The following is an 11,188-nucleotide window of genomic DNA, read 5'->3' on the forward strand; positions in this document are numbered from 1 at the left end:
CACACACACACACACACTCACTCACACACACACACACAGACACACTCACACACATACACACACTCACTCACACACACTCACTCATACACACACTCACACACACTCACAGCATGATAATCTGACTTCAGTTCCAGAGCCCACATGACAGAGGAGAGAATGGGCTCTTACAAAGTATTCTCTGATCTCCATGTGCACATACATGTGCTCTCAGACATGGACACACCACACACAACTTTTCTTTAATTTTAAACTTAAGTCATGCAATGCTACCAGCATATCTTCAAATTCCAGCAGAATATATTCAAGAACAATTTACCAAATCCAAGTAATAACGCAAAGCAATCTCAGAGTAGCTGTGAATGGAGAACACTGGTCCCATAAATGCTTCCCGGGTGCAAAGAACAGTTCAGGAAGCGATATAAATAGATACGTTTTCCCATACCATAACCTAAACTGATTGAAGGTTTGTTTCTAGCAAGTGCTCACTACAGCCTGCATTAACACACAAATCCCATCAGTCACAGAGTCTTCTATAAAAACAGATGTTAGAATGAGCAATTTAATAGCTCTCGAGGTAAAAACATTCTCTTTTTTTTGCCATGAAATATCAAAGAAATTTGTAACTCATATAGATTAAGCAATCCTAAAAGGAAAAGCTCGTGAGCTGAACATCTACTCTGTGCTCAGCACGCTGGGTTGGCGTTCCCTGATGGATGAGGAAGTATTATTTGGGTTCTCTGATGAAGAAAGTTAAGTATGGCTAGGTACACACAGCTAACAAATAAGAACATCAGGATCTAGGATCCGATCTGCCTGTTCCTTCCAGGGTAAGGATTTTGTTTCTGCAGCAACAAAATCATCCTAAAAAAAACTGGATTCTGACTTCATTAATATTACTAATTCATTAAAAAAAATAATTCTGGTCTACAGAGTGAGTTCCAGGACAGCCAGGACTATACAGAGAAACCCTGTCTCGAAAAACCAATAAATAAATAAATAAATATTTGATTTCCCTTCAAAAACAGGAATAAGCAGGCAATATTTGTAACACATCATCTACAAGGTAATAGTGGGCAAGCTACCTATAGGAGTCCTACAAATCCACAAAAAACATTTTAAAGAAAAGTGAGTCAAAGTCTGAAGCAGCATTTTAGAAGACAGAGTTCAAATGGTCAATAATAGAAACACTCCATCTTAGTAATCAGAAAATTACAAATAAAAAATTTTAAACAAATACTAAATGGATTCATATTTTAAATTTTTTTAAAATTTATATATGTGTGTACTGTGGCTGTCTTCAGACACACCAGAAGAGGGCATCAGATCATGGTTATGAGCTACCATGTGGTTGCTGGGAATTGAACTCAGGAGCTCTGGAAGAGCAGTCAGTGCTCTTACCACTGAGCCACCTCTCCAGCCCCCTAGGATTAAGATTTTTTAAAGTTAGGACGTGAACTTAGGTTTGAGAACAAACACGTTTCCCTTCCACCCGTCAAATCACTCTGGAAACAACTTGGCACCCTCTGCTGATGATGACATTATATTCTGTGATCCAACAGGACTTATTTTTTGAACAATGTGTGTATGTTGCCACATGGATACGAAGAAACAAGTCCCCATACCATTCACAGCTGCTCTTTGAGTAGCAGTAAGAAAACTAGAACCCATCTACATATCCGACTACAGAAGACTGAATGAATGAGCAGGGATTGTACAGAATACTACCCAGCACTAGAAATGAGCAAATTTATTTAATTTAGATGCTACTTTAAAATATAAGTCAGATAATATATAAAATATAATTTTGCTTATATAAAGTTAAAAATATACAAAAATCAAGATTTAAGAAAGCTAACCTACAAACAAGGCAATGAATGATAACTATACAACTGAGGATGGGACCAGAGGCAGAGCACAAGGTAGCATAAGGTTCATTCTGAACTAGGTTCATTGGCTTCTGATTCTTTTAACATGTACTTGAGAAATACTGCTTATAGTCACAACTCAATAATCAATACTAATTTGGGAGAAACAGCTCTAAGGGAGAAATGGAGCCAGGGTAGGACTAGATGCAGAAGCTGTAAAGGGTCTGTGTGCTTCAGGCTCCAGCTTCACTCTCGAAGCCCTCTGGTGATAATTTTTAAACTTCTGAAGTCTTCTAGGAAGAAATGTAAAACACTATTGATCTAGATAACCAAAAACAAATAGGACTCTCCAGGTTTCTTCATCTAGTGGCAGGAAACACACACATGTACATACACATAGCCAGAGATACTTCAGCTTTATGGTGAAGGAAGAATAAAGGAAACCATGAAATTTTAAATTCATTACCCCTCAAGTCTGTATGTGTGCAAGATAGGAGGGGCAGGCCAAGTGGACATGTGGAGGCCAGAGGACAATTTTGCTGGTCTCTTCTCATTTCCTTCCACCATTACACAGCTTGGGAAATAGAATTCAGGATATCCGGAAGCTTTTGATAGTTTGGAAAAGCAGGGCAGGGTTCCTTAACCGAACGCTCAAACACATCATGTATTTTATTAAATAAGAGACTGAGCAGGAAGTTCTGGAGTGGGCTCAAGAGGATACATTCCTAACAATCTACCGAGGGACTCTGCTACTTTCCAAAGACCATATCTGACTTTTAAAATATTTATTTTAATTCTATGTATTGTGTGTGTGCTCATAAAGTCATATTCCCTGAAACTGGAGTTAACAGGCAGTTGTGAGCTTCCTAGAATGGGTGCTGGAAACAAACTGAGGCTGTCTTTTGTTAGAGCTGTGTACACTCTTAACCACTGAGCCATGACTCCAGCCCCTGAAATGATATGTTAAAATAGAAAATATGTGTCTGTCCGCTTGGAATAAGTTTTAGTCATTAATTTCAAAAAAATGTTATTGCTACACTATATAAGCTTGAACATGGATGGCATAACTACTACCAGGACAATCAGAGTATTAAACTTGGTCTTTTTGAAGAAAAGGTGCTTAGATAAAACATACAGACTGAAGCTTCCAAGGAGAATCCTCAGAGCCACAGTAGTAGCATTTTTAACGGAGACGCTGGCTCTTTCCTCATGGAAAAGTGGTTTGCATTCCCAATAACCTGCAGGAGAACCCAGGGCTACATAAGGAAATCCACAGAACATAAGAAAAGGCTCATTAAAAGGAAGCTGTTGTCCGGCCATAATTAAAGCAATATTACTACTGAGCACTAAGGTTAATAAGTTAAAAGTCCACAAGAACGTGGACTATAAGACTGTCACGAAAAATATGCTCTTTAGTTAGGGTGACAGGAAGGTCACTTAAGCCCGAGTCTGCGATCAGTGGTTCCTGTCTCAAAAACAACTAAGTGAAAATGAGGATCTTAGGATGAAAAGCTTTCAATTATTTTAACAACAGAACACTCAACAGCAATTGCCCCTCATGTTTAACCTTGTAGTAAAATCCTTCTGTCTCAAAATAGTACCTCCACGTGGACCATTACACTTTCATACATGAAGACAAAAAAAAAAATCAAATTTTCTATATAAATTGCAGGTCTCTGCTAAGGATGCTCCAGTTCCTACATCATTGACAGACCTCTCCCCGGGCTCTTCACCAACGTAAGATGACCCGGGGACACTACTTTTGCTGCCCAGAACTTTCCATTATAGCAGATTAAAGTTTTGGGCACTGTGGAGATACCAGGTGCTTAACCCAACAGAGTTCTTCAGCTGGTATGTAAGTTAGAACAGCTAAACCTCCTGTGACATCAGCACAGGGTATTTTTTTACAACATAGTAAATCTAAAATGTCTGCATAATCCATGCATGAAACACTAAAAAAAAAAATCTTTATGAAGATGGCCAACACAGCTGTGAAGTTCAAATCCACAAAGTCCCATCTTTGAACAGCCCAAATAATGTACACACACACCACATACCACACACACCTCACATATATACAACACACAAAACCACACACAACATACACACATACCACACACTACAGATACACTACAGGCACACACACATAACACATACTACAGACATATCACACACACACACCACACACTACAGACACACCACAGGCACATCCATTATAGATACATCAGACACACATACACCACACACACACACACACACACACACATACTATACACATACACTACACCACACACACACCACACACACATAGCAGATACCACACACTACAGACATAAACCACATACATACACCACATACCACATACACATCATATACCACACACATACATACCACACACACATACCAGACACCACATACTACAGACACACCAGACATGCATCACACATACAAACATACTACACACATACACTATACCACACATACCACATAAACATACCAGATACCAAACACTATAGACATACCACAGGCACACACAAACACCCCACACACACATATACCACATACACATACCAGACATATTCCACTTAATAACCATTCCCCTCACACTCCATACACCACAGATACACTGTACATAGACCACACATACTCACTACATAACACTCCACACACATCACAGACATTCCACACATATACAGACACTACACACCCCACAGTTACAGGCTGTTCTACTCTGTACTAACAGATTCATCAGATATTACAAACAAAAAAACAAAAGCAGGCTCACCCCTGGCTTTGGAGAGCTGACCTTTCCTTCCAGTTAGTATACTGAAGTCTCTCACATGTACATTTTAAGAAAGCTTGAATTGACATTTAAAATCTATCCCAAATGCCACTTCATACCTCATAAATAAAGTACAGAACTGGCAGCTTAACGGGGCATTTTCCTGTGTAGACACTTAAATGATCTTAAGAACCATCTCAACAGTAGAGGCCTCAACCCTCCTCCCCAGCCACATCTATACAAATATATACACAAAAATACATATAAACAGCCATAAACGAAGCCAGTAACCCCATTAGTCATGTCTGGAGGCTTCACCTGACCACCTGAACCTATAAGTCTGATTCTGGAGAAAACCAATTCACTATCAATCATGACACTTATCAAAAAAATGCTTAATAGAGAATCCAAATAAATAACTGTGCTTGCTTGCAGAAAAATCATATCAAAAACCAGGTTAAAAGAGTCTCATACAAATTTCTTTTAAAACAACCAGCTGAATCCAACATTTAGTAAATGTTTTCAGGAGCATATGATCTAAAATGAAGAATCATTTCACTTCAAAGATGGTTTCCTAAAGGAAAAATCCATTTTCTCAGAAATAATGAAAGGAAGAGAACTAACTACAACATCATGACTATGACAATCTAATTAATAAGCACTAACTTTCCACAAATAATGGAATCAATGTCCACCTGGTTTGTGCCTATGGTTTATGGGCGATGCACAGAAAATCGGCAACTCCACACCAAATGCACCACACAGCCTGGGGTGTTCTTCTGCAGCCCCTCCCTCCCATGCTGTCCCTCCTTAGCATCAGACTCCCTTCTGCATCAGCAGGCCAGCAGCTTTTGCCTGCATCACTGCTGCAGGGTGCGCCTAGGTGCCCACACCCACCAGGAGGGGCCGGAGAGGTCACCCCCAAAGCGAAGGCTGCCCCAAAGGCTGCCCCTCGCATACCTAGGTGACCTGCTCCTCCCGACTCTACAACACTCTGACACTACGTCTCTCCATAGCAGCACCGCAAGGTATTAGCAGCTCTGGGCGCCAACAAAGCGCTGTCCTGGGCCTGGGTGGGGCCGGGCGGGGGCCGCAGGCGCCGAGTAGCTGTGCCAAGCCCCGTCGGCGAGAAGCCCGGAGACTGCGATACTGCTGCATTGTGCTGCATCACGGCGAGGGCACCGTAAGCCATCCATCTTGCCAACAACACACATCCCCGCCCCAAAAGCCCGCATCGAATCCATCTTCTGCTGAAGCACTCCCACACATCCCTTTCCTCACTAAGTGCCCCGGCTTGACTGCAAAAATAAAGGGCAATGCTTTCCGTACAGCCTCCCCTCATTAGATGGTACCACCTGGCACCTCTCCTGTCACCAAAACAAAGGGAAGGCTCCCTCGGAGAGGCTACGGTGATCCGGTGACCAGAGGGCACCTAGCCCACCTTCCCTAGGCAGGGCCCGAGGGTCCTTGCGCCCGCACGAACCTGTTGAAGACCCGGTGGCAGGACGTTAGGGCGGGCGCCGCACCCCAGGGCGGCTCCCCCAGCCCTGCGCGGGCGCGGAACTGGGCGAGGCGGGGGCGGCGGGGCTGCTGCAGAGCAGCACGGACCACGCCTGCCCGCAGCCCCACACCGTTACTCGCAGAGCCTGGACGAGGCCCCGGGAGACCCCCGACTCGGCACGCACCCCCTTGACAGGACCGAGTGCGTCCGGGGGGGCAAGCGACCTCACTGCGAAGCCCGCCGCGTCCGGAGGGCCGGCTCCCCGCCCCCACGGCCTCCGGGGTGCAGGGCAGCAGCAGCGTCATGCGCCCCGGCCCGCGCCCCTCCTCCGCTCTCCCGCAGGCAGCCCCGGGTGAGTTGGCATCCTCCTGCCTCGGCCCTTGACCTACCTTCGGAGGTGGGGTGGGGGGTGGGGGCCGGGGTCCCGTCCTCCTCCCGCTCCTCGGCGGCCGGGCCGGTAGGCCGGGGAGGCGACTTCGCAGGGCTGTCGGCGGCTGGGGCCGGGGCTCACAGGACGGGACCAGTGGGCGCTGCTGCGCTGGGCTGCGCGCTCGCTCCGGGCGGAGAGGCGGCCGGGGGAGGGACTGGAGGAATCTGCAGCCTGGACGGCGACAGCTGCACAGATTCCGGGGGCTGGGCGGGCGCGGGGCGGGGAGGAGGGAGGAGAAAACGCGCGGGCGGGGGCGGGGGCGCGGGGAGGGGCGGGGCGGGGAGAGGGGCGCGGGCGCGGGGAGGCTCGGCCGCGGGAGCGCGCACACGCCTCCCGCAGCACTCAAGCCTCCGCGGCTTCTCCCTGTCGCGCGCCCTCCGCCCTGCGCGCAGCCCTACAGCCCGGCAGCCGCCCACCCAGAGACGGTTCGGATGCGGCGGAGAACAGCGAGCGCGTGCACGCTCTCCGGAGCTCTGGCGCTTCCTCAGCCCCGGGCCGCGCACCCTGCGCCAGGGTCTGGCCTGGGCGGGGTGGGTACCGCTGCAACCGCTGCTGCGAGAGCAAAAGGACAATGGGGGCTTTTGTCCTTGCATGCAGTGAGGGCCAATTACTCGTTTAATTTGAGGCTAATTCGATTATCGCTATTGAAAAAGACAGGCTAATTTTCTCGGTTACTTGTGCAGCCTCTTCTTCCCTGCGACGTTCGCCTTTAGAAAAGGAGTTGCACCGGGAGGTTAGGGTGAGTCGTTTGTTTGCTTGGTTGGAGCTCAGTGATGATGTCCAGCTTGAAGACCGATGACGGTGACCTCTACGAAAGAAGCTTTGGGCGTTGGAGCCAGTCATGTGTGTTTCTTCAAACGGTTAATGGATTCCTCCCTGTGAATGCTATTTCACCTTTCCCCTCGAGGGTAGCTGGGAACAGCCCACAAGTGGTTTATCCAATTCTTGCCTCATGGCTAAGCACAGACTCAACTTTAACCAGAGGCCAGGTGCTTTGCCCTGGACTCCCGGCTATTATTGAGGATCCTTGAGATGACGTGAACACTGGAGTTCTACCACCTCCATTTTCTGACACTGGACATTTTTTGAATTTATGTTAATTACCCCCCCCCCTCCACAAAGCAGCCCACTGGCTATCTTGTCAGCTCCCAGGCTGTGTAGAAGTCCTGTAACTGCTCTAATGGGAGGGAAAGGATGGTGAATCATCATTCTAGGAATAGAAATGCTCTTTGGAGAACAGGATCTGGAGAAACTGATTTCCTCCCATTTCTGTAAGATCCCCAACTGTGGGCTTTTCAAGGGAAGATGGTCCTTGACTTATAAAAGGCAGTGTTCCCTGGAGATCTGCTCACCTGCTTAAAAAGCAACCTGGGCTGATGGAAGCATATTTTAGTACTAAAATAAAACAAAATCCAATTGTCGTAGTGCATTGACGATGATTGTTTTAGAGCTTTACTATCAGTTTGCTTTTGATTATATGGAAAAAGTTGAGGAAGGCAAGTAATTTAACATTTTCCTCAGAAGGTTCATAACAGAGCCAGAAGGTCAATTCATTCAAGGGTTGGATTCTTTGTTCTTTTGAATTTGTTGTTCAGTTAAGAGGTACTAAAAGTATTTGTTGACCTAAATCAAACAAAATCTACATCGGAACTGCTACCCTTATTGGTAATGAAGGAAACCCACTAGAAATGAAAGTTGCTGCTTCCCTTTTGAGGGTCAGTGGGGGGGGGGGGTTTGTCTCTGGTATGAACCTACCCACACTGTTAATAGATCACCAATCTAAACCACATCAATGCTGGGGAATGCCTCACTTTAAATTCTTCCAAAGCTATTGTGAAATGGTAACACCCCAATGCTTCCTTCATCACAGATAGCAGGTACTTAAATCTTCCTTTGATGGCTGACTCATCTCCCCCATTCCACTCCCACTTAAGTTTTATTTTTTTTCTTCAAAAAGGAGCCCCCCAACTGGTAATTAGTCCAAAAAAGATGTGAAAGTCAAAGATTCAGAGGTTTACCATAAATACTTACCTCACCACTTCAAACTCCTATCTTTTGATAGAAAATAAAAATCACCCAGAAAGTACCAGTTCTAAACCTAGAGATATTATTTGAAAGATATCTCTTTTTAAAATATAATTATTGCAGATGTTTTTTTAAATTTTATTTTATATATATATATATATATATATATATATATATATATATATATATATATATATATATATATATATATATATATATACTGTCTCTGTCTTCAGACACACCAGAAGAGGGCATCAGATCCCTTTACAGATGGTTGTGAGCCACCATGTGGTTGCTGGGAATTGAACTCAGGACCTCTGGAAGAGCAGTCAGTGGTCTTAACCACTGAGCCATCTCTCCAGCCCCGAAAGATATCTCTTTAAAAGGCAAATATTTAGAACAAAACTTTAAACTTAGTGACAGTGACAACTCAGAATTATCTTCAAATATCTCAGAAGCAGTTCTGTAGAAGTTTATCTTTACTTTAGAATCAAGGTTGATTTAAAGGAACCTAGAATTTATCATTATCATGTCTGTAACATACTATCTTCCATTAAGAAAAACCAGAAACCTATAATTATATTAGACTTTGTCTTCCAGAGAAACAATGTAGGGGTTCTTTTTGCTTTTTTGAGACAGGATTTCACTTTATTACAAGGCTCATCTTAAGCTCACGCCAATGTACCCATGTCAGCCTCTTGAGTGATGGGCTTCCAAGGCATGCACCATGATGCCCACTAGAAATATTTTGTTATGAAAATGTTGTGAGGGGTTGGTAATTTAGGTCAGTATCGAAGTTCGATATTTAGCAGGGGTGGGAGACACTCAAAATCACAAAAGTTTTGCAGATATAAATTGTCATTTTAACTTTCCATTTAAAATATGGAGGGAAAATGTCCTTAACACGTGTAACTGTCACCTGTGTTATGATGCTATAATACAAAATCCCCAAATCTTAGCATCGCATAACAGGTCCCTAATTCAACAAAGGTTAATGTTTTTGCTTTGTAAAGTCAGCTCTGGATTGAAGAGGCTTTCTGGGGAAGCTAGCTTCCCATACCAGCTCAGCATTCCAGGCTATGTTAATGTTAGGGTACCTCCCCTTCAATGAGTGGTTCCACTCCCTGGTGAGGGAAGCCTGTGATAGAGGGTTAGGTATCAGCAACTAGCAAATGACACTTGGTCTCTTTCTCCCCATTTTATGCCAAAGTCAGTCATATGACTACACCTGAAGCCAGGTCTGTGTGAACAAGAAGTCTGTCTACTACCACCTATTTGGTTTGGAAAAGAACGAATGATACCCTAGTCTTCTCTTTGTTATATATTAGCCCAAGTAGAACCTATTGTTTATTATACTGGCCATAGCCTTAAACTTTAAAAATCAAAACATGTTTTTAAACCTGAATGAATTTCTGTAGTTTTTATCTTTTTTTTTTCATAATTTTTATTCTTAATCATGCCCTCTTTTTGACCCCTATCAAGAGTGGGAAGTTTTCTTATCATCAGAATGTTTCAGTCAAGTGTGGTAGTGTAAGCATGTATTCCAGCACATGGGACTCAGAGGCAGGGTATTCTCTGCTACTTACCAAGTTTGAGGCCAGCCTGAGCTACATGAAACCATGTCTCAAAAATTTTTTAGTTTTATATTGAACAGAAAAAAAAACCGTAAAGACATATATTCAACCAACTATCATGAATGAATACTTTTTGGCACTAAACGCACAACTTCTGACATAAAGTAATTTATTCTTTGATTAATTTGGTAAGTATATTCCTAGAAGAATAAGATATATGTTCTAAAAGAGAGCAGTGGGCAGTTTGTTTGTTTGTTTGTTTGTTTAAATCATCCTTTCCTGAATTTTCGATTTTAGAGGGTAAAAATATTATTATGTGATATGGTAATATAAACATAAAGAAATAATATTTAGAACTCCTTTTTCTTATTCTTTTTTCTTTTCTTTCTTTCTCCGCCTTCCCTCCTNCCTTTTTTGTTTGTTTTTTGTTTTTAGAGACAGGTTTCTCTGTGTAGCCTTGGATGTCCTGGAACTTGTTCTATAGACCAGAATTTCCTTGAACTCATAGAGATCCTCCTGCCTCTGCCTTCAGAGTGCTGGGATTATGGGCATGTGCCACTACCACCGGGCAAGAACCTTAGAACTCTTTAAAGTAACAAAATCCGAACTAAAAATGGACAAAGGACCTGAATATATCATTCACCAATGATACCGAAGTGTCCAACAAGCTCCTGAGAATATGCTCAACTTAAATGACAATTAAAAACAAGAGAAACTACCTCATATGCATTAAGGTACCTATAATTAAAACAAACAAAAAGAAAATAACAAACATTGGTGAGAACTGAGAAATCGATGATAGAAACAAAAACAATAATGCAGCCCCTGTAGGGAAAAAAAAATCTAGCAGGCTCCCAAAAAGTCACTTACTGCATGACTGCAACCCCAAAGAATTAAAAGCAGGTATTTAAGGAAACACTATACCTGATCTTATGATCTTATGAGCAAATGGTATTATTCATGATAGCCAAAAGTTAGAGAGACATCCCAAAAGCCCATCAGGGAATGAGT

General features: G+C 43.4%; 1 protein-coding gene across 2 annotated transcripts in view; it reads right to left on the reverse strand.

Annotated features, from left to right (window-relative positions):
* Sptbn1 (spectrin beta, non-erythrocytic 1) overlaps positions 1-6,765 on the reverse strand; it is a 167,334-nt gene extending 160,569 nt beyond the window's left edge. Inside the window, exon 1 of one of the 2 annotated variants that reach the window (XM_021176094.1) lies at positions 6,538-6,765. The gene's annotated coding sequence lies outside the window, so the exon portion shown is untranslated. Of the gene's footprint in view, positions 1-6,130; positions 6,209-6,537 lie in introns of those variants that run through there. The other variant, XM_029483162.1, reaches the window with a different exon arrangement.
* Positions 6,766-11,188: the final 4,423 nt, after the last annotated feature.

The sequence above is a fragment of the Mus caroli genome, chromosome 11 (genome assembly GCF_900094665.2).
Source record: "Mus caroli chromosome 11, CAROLI_EIJ_v1.1, whole genome shotgun sequence".
Classification (NCBI taxonomy): Eukaryota; Metazoa; Chordata; class Mammalia; order Rodentia; family Muridae; genus Mus; species Mus caroli.